The following is a 22352-nucleotide window of genomic DNA, read 5'->3' on the forward strand; positions in this document are numbered from 1 at the left end:
CAACTGGTAGTGGTTCATAAAGTCATTTAATATACTATTGCATTTGTCTCTCAGAGGGCAGCCTGCTGGGCAGATTAAGAAAATCGAGCTAAAATTAGTATTGCATATTGCAATTATTAACTGGACTCCAATATACTGCGCTGAATAGAGTAAGTATTCAGTGGATTCTACTTTCTCGTGTCCCTAAAACCCTCCTTATTCAAAAAATAATTTTAAGACATTTCTTGTTAACTGATCCCTAGTATGGTATGAATTCATTTTTACAAAGTTTTGCAGTATGCCTCTTAATATTCATGAATGACTGTGTGTCTATATTTATTTATTTTTGATAGCTAGAATAATTGCTTTCAGGCTCATTTTTATATTATGAATTGGAATAGGAAGAGAACTCAATGTTTATTATCAACCAATCAAAGAGTATCACATCAATATATCTCAGATGCTCAGCATAAATGCAAGATTATTTCAGAAACTTGGAGTTGAAGGCATTTAAGTATTCATCTATACTCTTCTGGATAACTTTTCTGCTTATCATTTCTAGTGCCAGGAGAAGGAATCACTTGGAAGAAATCCATTTGATTTTAATATTGCTTACAATGATGATACCACCATTAGTTACTTGCTGTGTGGAAATGTTGTTTGCATTTTGGCACTAGGTCCCTTCAACGTGGTTGTTACTGTTATCTTCCATAATTTACAGAGAAGATAGATGTCTATAAAAATTACATGATCTGCACAAAGTCTCACTGTCATCAGTACATTGAAGCGACGGGACAAAACGTGGACTGTTTGACTCCAACCACCTTAAGCTCTCATCAGTCTGATCACTGGCTCTGCCCACTGACTTGAATAGTCTTCCTTACTCTGAGCTGAAAAGGTAGTTCTTTATTTGGTCTCCACCAACATTCATCCCACAATCTTCTTTGCAAGGCTCTGAGAGAACAGTCTTCATTTTCTACCTAAAATAAGAGGTTTGTCATGAACTCTACATATCCTCTTAGTATTTTGGCTAGTATTAGTTTCTTATTCATACATTTTTATATGTGATAAATTGATATATATTCTGCATAAAATTATACACTTTCACTCCAAAATCTTTGGCACATACTAGAAAGGTAAAAGGTAAAAATAAGCATGATTTTCCTTTTTTAGAAAAATTTGCCCATTAAAAAAATTGTTGCTATTCAAAATTAACATGTCTTTTCAAAATGTCTATTTGACAATTTGTTAAAATAATAAAAATTGCATTTAGTAGCTATAGTTAAGAACTATAAGGTCTCATATATATTTTATACCTTTCAATAATTGTGGCTAGAGTTTATGTAAAATTCAGACTGCATATGAGAGAGATCTGATAGATCCCTATTGATACTTTACTAAAGAGAAAAAATTCTCTGTAAATATGCTGAAACTTTTAAATAGAAATTCCCTGTCAGCAAAAATTGCATCAATAAAACTTCCAAAGAAATCATCTTTCTAGGAATGAATACTTTTTATTTTCTATTTTTCAGCTGTGGTTTTAACTCCCCTGAAGTAAATCATACTGGTTATCATATTTTTATTGCAAAAAAGGAAACGGTTCCCAATCTTGGTTGCCTGTTAGAATTTCATGAGAAGGAATTTAAAAATGAACTGCCCTTGTCTGAACCCCAAGAGCATATTTAGTTCATCAGGGGTGCAGTGTGAACATCATCTACCCTAAGTGGTTCTAATTAATGTGCACTCAGGGTTGAGTTCAGGGTAGAAGTCAATGGAATAGGAAAGGCCATTTTCTCCTGAACAGTACCAAGTGCCATTTTAATTTATTTCCCTTTCATTTCTTCATATACCTTAAAATTACCTTCAAAAATTCTCTAACATGCAATTTTCTTCTAATATCTTCCCATGAGACTTGAAAATACTCAGTAATTTTAAGTTTAAAAAATTGAAAGTGCTGCATGGGCCTATCAGTTTCGATAAGAACCCCAGGGAACCTTCACCTTCCTTGGATTGATCTTGGAGAAACCATACAGCCACTCTGGTCTTCAAATTGCTCACCAGCACCTTCATCTAGTCTCATGCGTTTTGCTTCATTTTTAAAGTTCTTGAAATCTTTGGTGTTCTTTCTGGGACATTCAATGTCTCACAGATCCTAATAGTGAGCAAGGGGATTTTAAAAATTTTTTTATTTTTTTAGAATAACCAATGATATTTTTTTCCTTTCATGCGGACCAAAATTTTCTATTCTTCTGAAAAAGTAAACCCTCACTCTTACTTTTATTCAAATTCTCTCCCAACATTCAGGAATATTGTTTTACATCAAATCCTCTAAGACCTGTGCTCTATGCCATTTGGAATTCTTGCAAACTTTTTGTCATACTTGGTCACCATGAATTTGCTTCATACTTCATTTGACTGCAACATAGAGCATTAAAGCCATGTTTCGTTTCACATGAGACTACCAACACTTCCAGTTGTTCTCTCAAAATATCACCTCCTTATATTTTCTACAAGTATTGTCATCACTGAATACTTAAGAAGTCATGAGTCAAAAGGGTAAGTAGCTGCACTGTCAGTAATTTTCTTCCACAAACGTTGACATACTATATATAAAAGTATAAATGAGTCATTTTCTATTACTTATATTATGCTTCTTGAATTTGTTTGCAAAAGAAAAAAACACAGGAGTAGACATTTCTCATGAGGAGTGCGTACTTGAAATGCACTTGGCAGTAAGCACATGAGAACACAGTAGCTGATGTCATGAATCACAACTGTTCACAAACACTAGAAGCATCATATATATGAACTTTTTACATATGGAAAATTGCAAAGACTCCTGCTGTGCTGTTCCTTTTGGGAAGCAGGCTGGTATGTAGTGTTTAATTAAGTATTTTAAAATCATCTTTTTGTAGGTCTGTTCCACTTTAGCTAAAGTTATGACAGCTTGTCTCTGTTAGTTTAAAAAAAGAAGGCATAGTTTATTCTCTCTCTTCTCTCTCTCTTTTGCAAATACAGAATATTAGCATTTTTAAGTAAAGTGGCCTATTTTATAAATGTAGAAAAGCTAATTCTAAATATGTTAATTTAATGTGCTGTCAATGTAAATAGACATGTAAAATAATTTGATTAAAATCCATCTTTTAGTTTTACAATGATTTTAATAATAATGCATTATTATTAAGATAAAACCACATTCTCTGCCACTGTTTGGAACAATCACAGCTTGGAAGAAATCACCACATAACTAGTTGTTTCATCTTTAATTGTTAAGTGAATTACCTTTCCAAATGTATCCAAAAAAATCTCCCTGGAAAGATTACAAACAATTTTTATTATTTTCTTATACTATTTCTGTGTCACATTTGTCATCGGGGAAGGAAAATCACATTCAGCATTTCTCTTTTTCTTTTCCCCACTCATACTCCATCATAAACTTGAAAACTAAGCTAAATAATGAGTTGGTTCAAATCTCACTTGAAATATAAACCCATTATTCTCGCAAGATAAATACTGAGTTTAAAATTCCATTATCTTGTATAAAAATTATTTTATTTCAATTTTGGAAAAACACATGTAACTTATAGATATGACCTATAATTTTTTTCCTTTGACTTTTGTGTTTGGCAGGTGTTCATAGATTTTGCTAACACTATTAAAAGATATATTTTAATTTAATAATTACAATTTGATAATTAGCTGGAGTCACATTTCAAAGTGCAATTGATATGATTTGGTTTAGCCAACCTGTATTTTGGAAAATACAATACAACTACATAGATACTGGTTTTGTTCCTCTTGTCTTCACATTCATACTTTTACCTTGAACTCCGAGATGTAAAATTTTTGATATTCTGCCACAATCTACTAGCCCCAAGACATCACTGATGACAAAACGATAGTAATCTTTGGAAACATTTTCCCTCAAGTTCCTAGTCCTTAACAACAACAACAACAACAAAGAAAACATTTTTAAGGTACTGAGAAAAATCCAGGGCTTACAAACTGATTTCAGCAACTTCAACTTGTACAAGACCCCGTGTTTGTGAAAACAACCCAAGAATCTTTGAACAGGATGTAATCAACCTCCGATCTGCTGAGAAACACTGCAGAAATGACTTCAGCTGCCAAAAATAATAATGTCGTTTACAAGCAGCTCTTCCTATGTCTAAGGAAGATCTAGTCACACATGCGAGTTTTTGCTGGCTTTGGAAGAACAAGCAAGGAAAAAGACAAATCCCACCTATCCTACCCTAAAATACACAGTGAATCTCAGAACCCCGCGGAAGATGTAGCTCTTTCCTAAAGATGCTGGCAATGTCGAGGAAGACGTGTATCCACAAAATTCCGAATGGTAAGTGACCCAGGATAAAGGGATTTTATTTGGCAGCAAATCTGTGCTGTCACTTTCCCTCCGTAGCCAAGCTGCCCTGTCTTGTGAAGGCAGAGCTGTTAAATTCCTCTTAGTCATCAGCCCCAACCCCAATTTTTTTCTTTTTTCTTTTTTCAAAATGTAATCTGGCACCTTCCCTTAAAGGACATCAGAGGCTATGGAGGGAATATTTGCAAGTGATCCCTTAGATAAGTTCCATCACAAAAGACCTGCACCTACCTTTGTCAAGCCTTGGCTGTTCAGTCCGCATGGGCTGGATGAGAAAAAAGATTCTGTATGATGGCTTCTCTAAATTTACCAGAAAGAAAGGACCAGGGATGCTTGTCCTTTAAGTGTCTCTAAACATGGTTTGCATAGCTGGATCTCAGCTTATCTGTGCCTTTCGGCTTTCGCTTCCATACATGGATCTGTTCCCAACAGTAACTCCAAGCTGTCGAAAAGAAGCTATCTGGCAGCTCTTCGCTTCATCCAACACATGGATGATAAAAATACACATATAGCAATCCTTCCAGCCAGGCCCATTTCCTACCCTGTGATCCTGCCACTATGTGTTTTTTGTGACTACACTTCTGAGATTGGGATTTCTACTCTCCAAATGTTTAGAGTATAATCAATTTTTACCTGTTTCCCACATAGAGCTTTTAGGGTGTGGGTTTGCTTAGTTGCTGAAAAGAGACAGTTAGGGTTCCTTACCAGGGTCTTCATCCTTCAAGCTTTTGGTGGCAGTATGTATATGGGACCTGTGAAGTGTTTAATGAATGAGTGAATATATAAACGAACAGCTGAACAAATGAATACCATCGTAATAACATCGCGTGTGACTGAATAAATACATACTTACCATATCTATTTAATTGGTCATAGCTCTTAACACTCTGGATTATTTGTCTTAAAGGAAAAAATAGCAGAGGGCTAACGTAACCAAAATCTCTAAGAGAAAAGGAACTATTATTTTAAAATAGATTCTCATTTAGGGTGTTGTGGCAGTTCTTTAAGCTATTATCTAGCACATGGCTTGAGATTTAGACTTTTTTTAATGTTAAAGAATATAAACCTGAATAGAATACTAATGATTATTACATTTGTCAATTGTCAGGGATAGCTCAAATGACACATAAATGTGACCTAAATCTTAGGCAGGTATAAATTCTGCTCTACGTAGTAGAGAGAGTTATTCCCTTAGGGTGTTACTAAAATTCTGCTGAACCCTTCAGTTCTTTTGAAATTTAGTTTCTCACTTTAAAAATTTATCTTTCTTCCCCTGCCCCCAGCTTGTTATTCATGTATAACAAGAAGTCGCAATATTGAAAGAGGAGGGAATTTCCAAATACCAATTTTCCATTGATTAGTTATTTTTTTCAAAATCCTGTTAAAACACTTACGGGTTCTCCTATTTGAAGAAGTAAAAATCAATTTGAGGCATAACTCATTTTGTTGGATTAGAAAAGGAATGAGTTTACTTGAAATATTCCAAGCAGAAACAGGAAGGGGACAGTCAAAGCAGGATTGACAAAATGATAAATGTTGCAGGTGGTTGAGAAATACATTGGGGATTCTTTATTATATTATGTATAGTAAAAATTCCCTGAAAATTGACCAAAGAGAAAAAAAGAGTACAAACAAACGATATGTGAAAAAGGAAAAGGTACAAAATGAATGTATTAATGGCACTTTTGAGGATCTCAGATTTTGGTAATCTCTGTGCAGAAGCACTAAGACCACAACAAAAAAGGGCACGATTGTGTGTGTGTGTGTGTGTGTGTGTGTGTTTTAAGTTAAAATATTCGGACACTCCAATCTCCTCCTCTTTACCTCCAATCAGAGCTATTTTATGTAGTATTAATTTATAGCTAATGAAAATTAAGATATGCTATTTTAAAATCCGACCTTATGTAGCTCAGTGCTAGACATGGTAGATGGCTACTTTACCCAGGAGCCATTCAATATCCTCTCTTCTCTTGCCTTTTCTACTTTAGAAGAAGAGTAAACCCTTTCCTACTGACTCTTGTAGTTGGGGATGGTCACATAACACAGTTCTGACCAAGCAGGGTCAACAGGAGTCTCCTGGGTGGAACTTTAAGAAAGCTCATATTCATCTGTTTAAAAAGGGACAGGTTCGGCTTTTGCCGCTCTTGTTCATGCACTCCGTCCACCTACTGCTTCTGAGAGAGCAAACTTGAAGCCTGAAATTGCAGCACTCAGTTGTTCACCAGTAGAGGACAAGCACAAGGACAAAGGCTGCAAGGTAAGATAGAGGGAGCAGATAGGAAGAACTTTAGTTCTTGCCAGTATTATTCAGTTGCTATTGCAACTCTGTATGGCCGCTCTACTCTTTTAGTTATGTGAGAAAAAAACTACAGTTATACAAAATTCTAGATTATAGACTCAAGACTCAAAGGGCTATACTCTTTTCTGGCTCTGTTACTAACTGTGTGACATTGACCATTTCACAGAGTCCTGTTTCCTCTTCTTACTCCAGAGAACACTTGACCTCCTTAGCCTAGATTATCCTATGAAATATGTATGTTATTTATCTTCATGCATTGTAATGGAATACATCAATGGAAAGCGTTACTTATTTAATATACCAGGTGTTTGATACACAAGATACATGGTGACTCTGCAGTTAACTAGAACAGTGTCCAGGAGTCTGTTTTTTGTTCAAAGAAGAATTTGCAGACACTTACTTTGACTGGCTTAACTTCAAACATCTTGTGGAATTTTGCTATGATGTTAGGGACATCCAGGATAGGTTACCTTTGTATATTCCAAATTGTGTTTGCCCATTTTGGTTTGGTCAAATTGAGTTGACGTGCTCCTGGTGAGATTTGCTGTGACAGTGGGCCAGTTTCCTGCTTCACCTTGGATAGGCAGTACTCTCTTAAAAGGAAGAGCTCGGGAAGACAACCAGGCTCACTCACCACCAGACCACTCGTGCCACTGGGAATGCTCAGGAGATGCATTTCTATTTTGCTCTTTCCTAAATTCAAAGGCTGCTGTGGGGTTGATGCATAGGAAAAAATATCCCGATAAAGAGATTAAAGTTCTGTCATGTTTCCAAAGAAAGAGGTTAAATGATTTCCTGTGAGCCTTGTAATTGCAAAACAGTAGGATTTAATGCATTGACATCCACTTGCTTAACTCTGGGGAGATTTTGTACAGTTTTTCTGGGCATGCTGTTTCATGATGGTACACTACAGGCTGTTTCTTTCAGTGGTATGATCTGCACCTTCCTCCACAGAAGTTGTACCCAAATATGCATGCACTCTACCTTTGTCTGACAGAAGTACCTATCCTTAGTCTTTTAAGATTCAGCTTAGTGTTTGTTCCTTTGTTGTACTTTCCCCCTACAGAAAACAAACCTTAACACTAGTTTGCTGAAGAAAAAAAAAGGAATAAATATTAGTTACCTCTCAACTAGTGATTAGTATCTTGGCAACTCTTCCTGTTGCATAAAGCATAAGAATCTCAAATATACCACTGCCTATTTGGGTAGAGACTGTCAGCTAAAGACAGAAAACAGGGTGTCCGAAATGATCAATATTGTCCTAATTTAGCAGGTCACATTATCTAAAGTTTCCATTTTCCCAAGGCAGTGGACCACTGTGTTAATACAGGTCATTAACAGTGACTATCTGGCTCAAATTATTAGCATGATTGAGATAAATGAGGATCATAGTCTTTAAAAAGGCCACAAATACTCAGTTCTTAGTGATTTACATTTTTTTCTTCCTTTGTCTAAGAATATGGGAGGTCTTTTATGGAAGACTAGTTAAGCAATTCAGCAAGTTTTCGAAGGACTTAAAGGCGAATAAATAGTGAAATATTTATTCTATCTTTCAGGATTGACATAAGTTATATTTAACAAATAAGGACAGATATTGAAGCAAAAGATTCCTACGCTCATTTTTCTTTTTGAATTTAATTTTCTACACCAGTGTTATAAGGCTCAGTGACTGAAACAAGAGAAAGGTAATATATCACCAGGGCTCAAGTATTGGTTGTTTGCAGAAAGAGTGTAGATAAAGACTAGAAATGAGAAAGAGATTAAATGAAACTTCTAATTACCTTTGAAGAACTAGCTAAAAAGTCACCTCTTCTGTTTCTGTTATTTTTTCTTGACATGCCTCCAGCCCCATCATTGACTCAGAAAAGTTCCCTTAGCACAATGTCTAGATTTCTTTTTTGCAAACTACTTTATTGAGATATGATCCACATACCATACCATTTACCAAGTTAAAGTGTAGAATTCAACAGTTTTTAGTATATTCATTGACATGCACAACCATTATCATGGTCATGGTTAGAATATTTTAATCACCTCCTTCTTTCTCCTTCTTCCCCAGCCCTAAGCAATCACTAATCAACTTACTGTCTCTAAAGCTTTCCCTATTGTGGACTTTCATAAATATGAAATCATATAATATATAGTCCTTTGTGACTGAATTCTATCACTTAGCATAATGTTTTCGTCCATTTGTAGCATGAATTTCTTTATGGTTAAATAATATTTTGTTGTATAGATGGACCATATATAGCTTGTCCATTCATCTGTTAAAGAATGTTAGAGTAGTTTCTACCTTTTGGCTATTATGAATAATGGTACTATGAACATTCATGTATAAGTTCTTGTATGGACATATGCCATTCATTTCTCTTGGGTATATGACTAGGAGTAGAAATGCTGGGTCATATGGTAACTGTTGGTTGAGTCGTTTGAGAACTGTCAAATTATTTTCCAGAGCAATTGCATTATTTTACATTCACGTTAGCAGTCAACAAGAATTTAATTTCTCCACATGCTCACCAACATTTTTGTTGTCTGATTTTTTGATTTTTTGCTCTTCTAGTGCATTTGAAGTGGTGTTTCATGCTGGCTTTGATTTGCATGTCCATTATAACTAATAATTTTGAGCAACTCTTTATGTGCTTATTGGCCATTTGTATGTCTTCCTTACAGAAATGACCTTTTGAAGAACAAAAGATCTTAATTTGATAAAGTCTAATTTATTTATTCTTTATTTCTCTTGCTCATGCTTTTGGTGTCATATTTAAGAATCTGTTGCCAAAAGCAGTCATAAATATTTACTCCTAAATTTTCTTCTAAAGGTTTTATAATTTTAGCTCTTACATGTAGGTCTTTGATCCATTTTGTATTACTTTTTGTGTATGATGTGAGATGGGGGCCAATGCCATTCTTTTGCATGTGAATAACTGGTTGTCTCAACATCATTTGTTGAAGATTATGCTTTTTTCCATTTATTGAACTTGCCACCCCTGTTGAAAATCAATTGGCCATAGATGTATGTGTTTATTTCTGTATGCTCATTTCTGTTCCATGGATCTATGTGTCTATACCAATGCCAGTAACTTATTGTTTTAATGATTGTAGAAAGTTTTGAAATTAGGAAGCATGAGTCTTTCAACTTTCTTTTTTTTTTTTTTTTTTGAGTTGGAGTTTCACTTTTGTTGCCCAGGCTGGAGTGCCGTGGCATGTTCACGGCCCCCACAACCTCGACCTGCTGGGCATAGGCGATCATTTTGACTCAGTCTTCCAAGTAACTGGGACTACAGACACATGCTACCACACCTGGCAAGTTTTTGTGATTTATTGTAGAGACGAGGTCTCCCCAAGTTTTCCAGGCTTGTCTCGAACCCCCAGGGTCAGGCGATCCTCTCGCCTTGGCCTCCCAAGGTACTGGGATTACAAGCTGAGCCACCGCACCCAGAGGAGTCTTTCAACTTTCAAGATTGTTTGGATAGCTGGAGTTCTTTGCAATTTAATGTGAATTTTAGAACCAGGTTGTCAACTCTAAATAATGTTAGTTATGATTTTTATGAGGATTATATTGAATGAGTAGTTCAGTTTGGGGAGTATTGCTATCTTAACAATGTTAAATCGTCTATGAACATGAAGTGTTTTCCCATTAATTAGATCTTCTTTAATTTCTTAATGTTTTGCAATTTTTAGAGTATATAGTTTGTACTTCTTTTATTAAATTATTCCTAATATTTTTAATGTAATTATGAATGAATTATTTTTCTTAATTTCATTTTCAGATAATTCCCTGCAAGTTTATAGAAATACAATAGATTTTTTTGTGTTGATTTTGTATTCTGCAACTTAAATAAATATATTTATTAGTACTAATCATTTCTAGTGGCTTTCTTAGGAAGTTTTATATACAAAATCATGTCATCTACAAATAGTGCTAGTTTTACTTCTTCCTTTCCAATTTTGATGTTTTACTTTTTCTTGCTAATTGTTCTGTGTAGAAGCTCCAATACAGTGTTGAATAAAAGTAGTGAAAGCAGACATTTTGTTTTGTTCTTGATCTTTCAGGAAAGGCATCTAGCCTTTTTCCCCATTAAGTATGATGTTAGGTGTGGGATTGTCTTAGATGCCTTTATTATTTTGAGGAAATTTCTTTCTATTCTTAGTTCATTGAGTTTTTTTCTTTTCTGTTTCTTCTTTTTTTTTAAGTCATGAAAATGTGTTGGATTTGTTGGATGTTGTTTTGGCATCTAATGAGATTATTATATAATCTTTATTTTTTATTATACTGCTATAATATACTGTTAGATTATATAAATTGATTTTTGGATATTAAACCAAACTTGCAATTCTGGGATATATCCCATTTGACCATGCTTTATAATTCCTTTTATATTGCTGGGTTCAGTTTACTAGTGTTTTGCTGAGGAATTTTTGTGTACATATTCATAAGAGATATTGGTCTATAGTTTTCTTTTTTTGAGATTTTGCTGCCTAGTTTTTGTATCAAGGTAAAACCGACTTCATAACATGCTTTGGGAAGTCTCTCTCAGTATATGTTTTCATGAATAATTGCTATTCATTCTTTAAATGTTTTGTAGAATTCATCAGTGAAGCCTTATGGGCCTTTCCTTTATTTTTTTATAATGAGTAGTTTGAATTCTAATTCAATATTTTAATGTATTATGGGTCTATTCAGATTGTTATTTCTACTTAAGTCACTTTGTATCTGTCCTGAAATAGGTCCATTTAATCTGAATTATCTACTTTGTTGGCATATAATTGTTCTTAGTATTCCTTTTAATGTTTTTTTTTATTTTTGTAAGATCACTAGTAATATTCCTTCTTTCATTTCTGAATCTTAGAATTTGAGTCTTTTTTTTTAGTCAATTTAGTTAAGCATTTGTCAATATATGCTTATAAATATGACATCTTCTTAATGGGTTGACTCATTATCATCAGAAATGTCCTTCTTTAATTGGATTAGCACTTTTTGTTTCAAAATCTATTTTGTTTAAATTTGAATCACCACTCCAGGTTTCTTGTGGTTGCTGTTTGCAATATACATTATTCTTATTGTTTTACTTTCAATCTATTTATGACTTTAAATTTCAAGTGTGTCTTCTTTCAACAACTATATATGGATCACCTTTTCTCTTTTTTTTTTTCAAATCTAGCCTGACAATCTCTGTCTTTTGATTGAATAGCTTAATTCACCCACTTTGTGTTATTATTTATATATTTGGATATACATCTTACATTTACTTTTTGTTTTCTATAGGTCTCTTGTCCACTTGTCCCTCTATTTCTTTTTACTGCTTTCTTTTGCTTTAAGTGCTTATTTTCTAATATTGCATGTTAATTCCTTTAATTATATTTTTGAGTTTATTTTTAGTTTTTGCTCCAGAGTTTGCTATATACATCTTAACTCATCAGAATTAGCTTCAGGTTTAAACTAGCTTAGTTCTAGCAATATATAGCTTTATTCTCTTTTCTCTCTTTTGTGTATTATTTTATGTATTGATTCTTTTTTTATTGATCCTGTTAATGTTACAGACCCCAACATATGTTGTTATCATTATTATTTTGCCTTATGTAATCATTTTCTTAGTCCATTACATGTGTGCTCTCACTATCACTTTTTTTTACTATTATCAGCAAATATATTGCACACATATAATCAGCAGTTCATTATATGCTAAAATATAAAATATTATACATTTTTCTCTTTAAATCAGTCAGGAGAAAAGTGAAATTGCAGTTTCTTTTATAATTACATAATTAATTTTACTAATATTCTTTGTATGACTTCATATTGTGATCTGGTGTCACTCTCAGTGTAAAGAATTTTGAGCATTTTTTATAAAGTGAGCCTGCTAGAAACACATTTTCCTCAGTTTTTGTTTATCTGGTATAGTCCTTAATTTGTCTTATTCTTTAAAAGTAATGCATTATTTTTCTCTTGCTGTTTTCAAGATTTACCCTCATCTTTGATGGTTACCATTTTTATATGATGTGTCTGTTTGTGGATCTCTTTACCCTTATCCTACTTGGAGTTCACTTAGGTTATTGTTTGTTCATAAATGTAAGAAGTCTAAGCTACTTTATCCTCAAATATAATTTTCTTCTCTTTTCTCTCTGTCTTCTTTCTGTGATACTCCCATTCTGTGTATATTGATGCTGTTAATGGTGGCAGATTTCTTTGAAGCTGTATTCATTTTTTTCCATCTTTTTTTCCCTGTTCTGCAGCTTGCCTAATTTCTATTAAACTGTTTTTCAGTTCATTAATTCATTATTCCTTCATTTCAAATCTAATGTTAAGCCTTTCTAGTAAACTTTTTGTTTCAGCTATTATATTTTTCTTCTCCAGAATTTCTGTTTGGCTCTTTAAAAAAATTTGATTTTTTTTTCTGAAGCCAGGAGCATTCATCCAAGTTGTTTGATTCCCCAGTTCTCTTCCACAAACTAACTGGATAGCAAACTAGGCTTATCTTTATTAGATCATGAAACTTCTCCCAGTATTCTTTTACCACAAGCTCCATTGTTTTTGAGAATGCCTTTCGACTTAAACTTCTTCATGCTTTCTTGAAAATGAAGTCATTTCCTTTGGGAAGAATTTAGAGCCATCTATTTTATTGCTTACTTCTCCTCCCAGGCAAAATCTCTTAGTTAAAGTTCTATAACAATGTGTGGGGACATGGACAAGATTCTCTCTGTGTGACACCTCTGTTTTAGCAACTAAGAACTTGATGGGTGGAAGGAGGACTATAACCTGAGGTTACTCAGTTTAGCTCCTCTAGTGTAGAAAAATTATCACTTCAAGAACCGAGGCAAAGGAAATAAGAGTCTGTATTCTCTGCAGGTAGACCCTGTATTCCATGAGTGCAGATTGGGAAGAGAAAGGGAACTCCTACACTTAATCATATATGTCCAGGACTTAGCCTCAGCAATAGGAACTTGTGGGCAGAATGAGAGACACTGAAGTACTGCTTCTCCTGCGGAAAAAAAAATCCTTCTATATGGAGAATAGGAGAGGCAGAAACCCTGCATTCTGGGCCCCAGAAGTCTGGAGTGAAAGCTCTACTCTGATGAGCTGGGTAGGGAGAGAGAGGGAGCATTCTTTGCTCAAGTACCATAAATTTTTGCCTTTCTTACTGAATTTTCAGAGATACTTTTGTTTTTTGGAATTAATGTTTATCCATTCTTTGTTTGCTCTTAGAACAACTTCCAAGGACATTAAAAAATATTGTTTAAAATCAGTTTTCATTGGGAGGTGAATCACTGGAACTTCCAATGCTGTCATGCCAGAATTTGATCTTGCCAAGACTTCTATTATAACACATAGGAGGCTGGATATATGGACTGAACTCCTCAAGGACAAAAAGCATGTCTTTTTCATTTTCAGATCCTAGAGCATAGGATAATCCCTGATATGAACTAGATGCTTAATTAAATTTTGTTGACATGCTCTTTAAAAAGCATACATATGTCTTTATTTTTACATTTTGAAGTCTTCCAAGTGGTTGTATTTTCACTATTTAATTTTGTTACCAAATTTTGTTTTCTTTAGCAAATGAGAATAAAGAGTCAGACAAGTAAAATGATTACCAATTCACAGTAAGCCAGTGAGTTCTTCAAAAGACATAGCCACTTACTTTTTCTTTTGTTGTTGTTTACATCTTTTCTACCTCCCCCAATTTATCTTTCAGATAAATCATGAGTCAGATAAATCTGTTTCATAAACAGCAGGAGTACCAATACTTATTGTATGTATCAAGGACTGAAAAATTGCACTTCTCCAGTGCAAAAATTATAAGGAAGATGTTTTCTATGACTCTCAACACAGTTGTTGTTCAGGTTGAAGTTAGACAACTCCTAAAATTGGAAGCATATCACTCTTTCTTTAAAAAGTTTGCTAATCTGAGGATATCTTTTCCCTAGCCACTGATATATTTCTACAATTTTCACTTGTCTATATTGATTCAAAAAAGGTTGGATTATCTAGCCAGAGGAAGTTGCAACCAAGAATCCCACTCAATTCAAGTAAAATGACTAAAATATTAATTGCCAGAGAAAATCTAAGTAAGGGTTTATTTGGGCAAAGCTTACCTGTTTTTCACCTTACAAGTGAAGCAGATAGCAATTAAAATGGAGCTCAAAAGGCACTGATGGTCCCATATCAAAGTTGTTCTTGAGACCACCTAAGAAAATAATGCAGCAAAGATTATTATCACATCAGCTTCTATTTTTATAATGAACAATTAACTTTTAAGAGTTATCCTATTTCCAGGCTGCAGTATACATCACTGCCAGTTTAAGCAGTCAAAGACATGCTTTTATCAAGTTCCTCTATCTGTTCAGACTGTAGAATTCCTTCCTCTTCTGAATTTTTAAAAAAATCCTTGTTTTTGCAAATTTTGGATTGTTGTGGGTAGTGTTCCACATTATGGATATACCATAGTTTCTTTAACCATTCACCTACTGAAAGAAATCTGAGTTGTTTTCAAGTGTCTAGCAATTACAGATAAAGTTGCTATGGACATTTGTGTACAGGTTTTTGTGTGAACAAAACTATTTCTGTAGGATAAATGCCCAAGAGTACAATTGCTGGGTTATGTGATGGCATTATGTTTAATATTTTAAGAAACTTCCAAACTACCTTTCAGTGTGGCTGTATAATTTTATATTCCCACCAATAATTCATGAGTAATCAAGTATTTCTACAACCATATTATAAATTATTCTAATAGGTGTATAGTCAAATATCATTATGGTTTTAATGTGCATTTCCCTAATGGCTAATGATTTGATCACAAGTTTATGTGCTTATTTGTCATATCCTCTTTAACAAAATATCTATTCTTTTGCTCATATTTTAATTGGGTTTTTAAAAATTGTTAATTTTAAGAGTTTTTAGATATTAGTCTTTTAAAAGACATATCATTTGCAAATATTTTCTCCCTGCCTTTAGGTTATCTTTTTATTCATTTGACAGTCTTTTACAGAGCACCAGTTTTCCATTTTGTAAAGCCTAATTCTTCTGTTTTATAGTTCATGAATTATGTTTTGGTGTCAAATTAAACATTTTTTTGCCTGGCTTAAATCCTAAAGATTTTTTTTTCTAAAAGATTTATAATGTTATGTCTTATATTTAAGTTCATGGTCCATTTTGAGTTAATTATTTGTAAGGCAGGGTAAATTAGCTTCAAAAATTAATTGAAAAGTGCTGTATCACTTTTCAATTTTCATGGCAGAAATTGTGTAAAATTGATGCTAAATTTCCTACAAGCATTGTGTAGAATTTTTCAGTGAAATCATGTGTGCCTATAGGTTTCTTTTTTGGTAATCTTAAAATTATAAATTTAATTTCTTTAGTAGTTACAGGGCTGTTCAACTTATCTTTTTATGTTTGTTTGTTTTGGATGAGTTGTGATAATTTGTGTTTTTCAAATAATTGATCTTCTTTGTTAGTGATATTGTTAAGTCCTTCTATGTCTTTGCTGGTTTTTTCTCTAGTTGTTCTGTCAACAAGAGAATTGAAGTCTTCGACTATAGCTATTGACTTGTCTGTTTCTCCTTTCAATTCTGCGAATGAGTCTTTTCTTTACATATTTTGCTCTTAGGTGCATATACATTTAGGATTGCAATGTTTTCTTGTTCAATTGACCCTTTTATTATTGTATAATGGCATTTTCTGACTGATAATTTTTGTTTGCTTTGACATCTATGGCACCTGAAATAATTATAACCACACTTACTTAATTTTATTTAATGCTGTCATGATAAGTATTTATCCATCCTTTACTTTTGAGCTGCCTATATTGTTATACTTGAAGTGAGTTTCTTATAGTCAGAATCATGTGTTTTAATCACGTCTGTCAATCTCTGGCTTTTAGTTGGTATATTTAGAACATTTACTTCATTAATGCATTGATGTATAGATATGTTAAAGTTTAAGCCTATCATTTTATTTTTAGCTTTCTATTTGTTTTCTTTTTATTCATTTACTCTGTTTTTTCCTACCTTCCATTACTTTTATTAAAAATTTTAAAGAATTAATTCCATTTTGATTTATCTTTAATGTTTTGAATGTATTTCTTTGTATTGTTGTCTTTATAGTTGTTCTAGGCATTATATTATATATAGATAACTTATGACAGTGTACTAATGTCAGCATTTTACTTGTTTGCACAAAATGTGGAAGCTTTACCGTTCTTTATGTCTTTTTACACTCCCATTCTATATTACAATTATCTAAGTACGTTTTTTACATTCATTTAAAACAACATCAGACAGTTTTATAAATTTTACTTCAACTATAAAACATAATCTAGATAACAGAGTGGAAGTATAAAACTATTAAATTTACCCATATTTTTGACTACCAAACCCTTCTTTCTTCCCTGATATTTGAAAATTCCTTTGTTAAAATTATCTCCATTATGCTTTGAGAATGTTAAGCTGTTCTTTTAGGAGAAGTCTACTGGCAAAAATTTCCCCTACTTTTATTTTATCTGAGAATATATTGATTTCTCCTTCATTTCTGAAATATATTTTTACTATTATAGGATCTTGGCTTAAGAATTTATTTCCTACATCTCTTGAAAAGTACTCTACCATTTATGCCCATCCTCTGTAGTTTCTGGTGAGAAATCTACTGTCATTCAAATAGTTTTCCCTTTATAGGTAAGATGTCATTTCTCTCTCACAATTAGCAATAATTTTTTAGAATAGGTTTGGCCATGTTGTAACTTTCTTTAGATTTTTTTTTTGAGATTATTCTGTTTGGGACTCATCCAGCTTCTTGAATCTGTAGATTTATGTATTTTGCCTAATTTGAGTAGTTTTCAGCCATTATTTTTTCAAGTAATGTCTCAGTCTACCTCTCTTTCTCCTCTCCTGACTCTTCAATGACTCAAAGATAGATTATAGTCTCACATGTCCACAAGAGCTATTTTTCCAGTCTATTTTTCTCTGTTTTTAGATTAGATGATTTTTATATTTCTATCTTTCCATTCACTGATTCTTTCATCTGTCTTCTCCATTTTGCTGTTGAGCTCATCCACTGAGCTTTTTATTTTCTTATACTATTCAGCTCTAAACTTTCCATGTTTCTTCTTTATATCATAGATAGATAGATAGATAGATAGATAGATAGATAGATAGATAGATAGACAGAACATACTATATATTCTGCCTCTCCCTATGCCTCCTCTGACATCACCCTAGTGAAGAAGAGTAGAGATACTTCATTAATACCAGATGGAAGTGGAAGTCCAGGCTCTCCATAATATTTTTTTTCATTGAACCCACTGAGGGATGAGATAATTACTGCTGTTGAATCTGAAAGTCCCAACTCCCTACTGAGTGTTCTCTGGTAGCACGTAGGCAGGGATAGTGGGCCACCTCATTACAGACTGGGGAGAGTAAACATCTGAACTTTCTACTTGACCTTTATTAGCATATGTTAAGTTGTTATTTAGATAAATTAAGCAGTTATTATCTACATTTTTTCCTGCTTTTATAGTCAACCCCTTTATTGCTCTCTTACCTTTAGCTCCAAGTTTGGGATATAAGAAGTAAAAGAAAACCAAAGGAGCATTTTTTTCATGTTTCTATTGGCTGCTCATATGTCTTCTTATTAGGAGTATCTATTAATATCTTCTGCCTACTTTTTAAAAGAGATTTTTTTTTTTCCTTTCAGCATGTTTAAGTTCCTTGTAGATCCTGGATGTTAGGCCATTGTCAGATATATAGTTGACAAATATTTTTTCTCATTCTGTAGACTGTCTCCCTACTCTCTTAATGGTTTCTTTTGTTTTGAGCATGCATGTTTATTGCAGCACTATTCACAATAGCAAAAACATAGAACCAACCATGCTGCCCATCTAAAGTGAACTGGATTACAAAAATGAGGTACATATGCGTGGTAGATTATTTTGCAGCCATAAAGGACAAAATTATCGACTCTGCAGCAACTTGGATGTATTTAAAGTCCATCATACTCTGTGTTCTATCACAGAAATGAAGAACTGAGCGCCACAAGTTCTCACTCATTAGTGGACCCTGAACAACTCTCATAATACTACAAAAAAGGGATTGATAGTAGCAGGCCACTGCCAGGAAGGGCAGGGGCACATAACACTAACAAGGGTACCTGATCGCAAGCCAGGTGAAGTGAGGACCAATGAGAGGCCCAGACTTTACCAGTACGATGACCACTTATATACTTAACCCTGAATTGTACCTCACATTTTTAAAATGAAACAAAACAAAACAAAAAACAAACAAAGGAGCTCATCCTATCATTTACAGGCTTCAGGACTCCCTCACTGACCTGCCTTCTCTCTACCTCTCAGTGATTTGTTTCTGTTTTATCTTACTGTCTTAGGTTTTTAGTCATACTTAGTGTGAGAAATAGGGGAAAGTATGGTTACTCCATCTTTCTGGAAGCTGGCCAAAATACTTGTGCCTTAAGAAGTACTTTCTTGTTTTCCTACTACCAAGTACATTGATGACTAAAAACAGTTGAGTTTGTCCTATTGCAGGGTAATTAAATGCTTCATCCCTTTGATGAACATTAGGTTTGATAAATTAGGTCATAAAAGAAACAAATGGGAAAATACAAACAAAAAAGAAGCAAAACAGATTGCAACTTTAGAGAGATGCTATGCAAATTTGAGTATAATACACATTATTTAGAAATGTAAGTTAAAATTATTCATAAACTTCTTAGCTTTTTTGTTATGCTGTGGTTTGCTTTTATTCTGAATCCAGAGTTTTAAAAAAATAAAGAGAAATAAGGTCTTGTGTTATACACCTATAGCCTCAGCTACTCAGGTTGAGGCAGAATGATTGCTGGAGCCCAAGAATTTTAGAGCAGCCTGGACAACATAATGAGATCTCCATCTTAAAAATAATAATAATAATAATACATAATAATGAGAATTACTGGGCTTATCTGTACATGATGTATCAGATAGGAAAGGTTGTGGAAGCATCAATATTATAACCCTATGATAACTTAAAATTTAATAGACCTTGAGACTTGGTAATTATTTCCACTGTAATACATTTATTGATTATCTTAAACTAAATAAAGTTTAATGAAATTTTTAAAAATTCTCCAATTTTTGAATGCTAATATTCAAGGTTGGAGTCATCATTAAGTAAAAATTGCCGCTCTTTTCCAACTGGAATCATGGAAGGTGTCAAAGAGAAGAAAAAGAAGGTTCCTGTTATGCCAGAAACCCTTAAGAAAAAGCAAAGGCATTTTGCAGAGCTAAAGATCAACACCTAAGAAAAAAGTTTGCCCCCAAAATCCTCCGAACTGCAAGGAGAAAGTTTATCTTTGAAAAAACTAAGCACAAAGAATATAGGTAGATGTACAGAAATGAGATTCGAAGGGCTAGGGTGGCAAGAAAAACTGGCAACGTCTATGTGCCTGCAGAATCCAAATTGGCATTTCTCATCAGGATCAGAGGTATCAATAATGTGAGCCCAAAAGTCCAAAAGGTGTTGCAGCTTCTTTGCCTTTGTTTGATCTTCAGTGGAAACTTTGTTCATCTCAACAAGTCTTCAGTTAGCATGCTGAGAATTATAGAACTACATATTGCATGAGGTATCCAAATTTGAAGTCAGTAAATGTACTAATCTACAAGCCTGGTTATGGCAAAATTTATAAGAAGCAAATTGCTGTGATAGATAATGGTTTGATTGCTCAATCTCTTGGTAAATGTGGCATCATCTGCAGGGATGATATGGTTCATAAGATTTATACTGTTGGAAATGTTCCCAAGAAGCAAATAATTTCCTCTGACCCTTTAAATTATCCTCTCCTTGAGACAGAATGAAGAAAAAGACCACCCATTTTGTGGAAGGTGGAGATGCTGGCCACAGGGAAGACCAGATCAACAGGCTTATTAGAAGAATGGACTAAGGTGTCTACCATGATTAGTTTTTGTTAACTGGTCAGTTAATAAACAATGCCTGTTGTCCAGTTGGGAAAAAGAGAAATGCTAATTTACTTCAATTACTCCTTAGATAATATTTTTGTTAAATGTGATCAAATCGATCTCAGTATTTACAAATACAGTTAATCTAAAAGATTAGAAGTTCACCAAGTTGCTTTTTTAAAAAAAATGTCTTCACTTTCAACTTTAATATCTAGCTTAAAGGGCAATTAGGTGTCAGATATAAAACCCATACATCTATTCTAGCTTCCATTCTATGTTTTTTCTTTCCTGAGTTATTTCATCAACTTTCATGATCATAACTATAATACATAATCTTCTATTTTCAAATCTGTCTGTCTTTATGATACCCTCAACTTCTGACTGTATTTGACCTTTCCTCTCAGATATACTGCAGTGACTTCATATAAAACATGTCCCAAACTAAACATCTTAGGTTTCTCCCACTCAAGACACTTCTCCTTGTACTGATTCCTTTTTCATGAATGATGATACCACCCTGTCAATCTCTCAAGCTGGAAAGTTCATGACATTTGTTTCTTCTCTACCCACCCTCCATTTTAGTCATTACTAATTCCTTAGAATCATTTTGCATGTATTTTGAATTAAAATTTTTTTCTCCAGCATCATTCTCATAACTTCTGTTGTTTCTTCCCTAAAAGGAACATTTTCTCTGATCTTCCTAATACTAGTCACTTCCTACATAGGTTCATTTTCCACTTGAGTTAATTTCCTAAAATATAAATCTGAATGATGTAATCACTAACAATAGCAAATCTCCACGTTTATTGTTCTGTTAAAACTATTTCTGGCTTACCAGTGATAATAAGGTACTTTAATCTTCATTAATATTTCATCTGTTTACATCTTTATCATGTTTTCCCTGTAACTTGTTTAATTTCAATGAACTCTTGAGTATACCTCACACATAACATAATCTCTGTGACTAAGTCTTTGCACATGTTTTTCTGGAATTCTGTCCCTTTTCAAAGTGCCATGCATCCTTCTAGATCAATCTACAAGCCATTGTGAGGCCTTCCCTGAATTATTCTTCCATTTTCCAACTAAAATTTGCTAATTATTTGTACAATGTATGGTGCTACACTGATTCTTCACTTCAATTATACCACAATTCCTTGAATGCTGGGACTGAGTCTTATTTAATATTGTACCCCTACCTTCAGATTATATTACCAACTATCATTAGAAATTTGGATCTATCCAAATTGCTCTATTCCCTGGAGACAATATTGAATAAATCCATCTCATTTTAAATCTCTGCACAGAATTTGATTCTATTCATTGCAAATGACAAGGCTCCCTTTTCATTTGATCAATTTTACCTCTAAACCTTAATACCAAAAGCCAATTAATCTTCTTAAAACACAACTTCAAGAGCATATTTTACTCTTAAATCTCCTCAGCCAGAAGCTCTATATGTTTTTACCAAGTTTTTTACTTAATGAAAAAGATAGTCTATTGACAGAGCTGTATGAGTTTAATTTAGTCCATGGCTAGTACTTTCCTGACTTTGCTGAACCTCTTAAAAACCCAAGCATACTGGAGAGAGTTTTTCCTGTTCCTGGCATCTATGGAGGACAAACATTTATAGAAAGAAACTTCCAAGCTTCTTGTTTGGTTCTTCTTCTGACTTTCAATTTTCCTTCCTGTCAACCTGTATGAGTTTTACGTATTGCTCTCCCCTCCAGACTGACTGAGTGAGTTTCAATCA

General features: G+C 33.6%; 1 pseudogene; it reads left to right on the top strand.

Moving 5' to 3' along the window:
* Positions 1 to 19848: 19848 nt before the first annotated feature.
* On the top strand, positions 19849 to 20657 carry LOC110596800 (annotated as a pseudogene).
* Positions 20658 to 22352: the final 1695 nt, after the last annotated feature.

The sequence above is a fragment of the Carlito syrichta genome, unplaced genomic scaffold, assembly GCF_000164805.1.
Source record: "Carlito syrichta isolate Samal-C Ts95f unplaced genomic scaffold, Tarsius_syrichta-2.0.1 Scaffold314260, whole genome shotgun sequence".
Taxonomy (NCBI): Eukaryota; Metazoa; Chordata; class Mammalia; order Primates; family Tarsiidae; genus Carlito; species Carlito syrichta.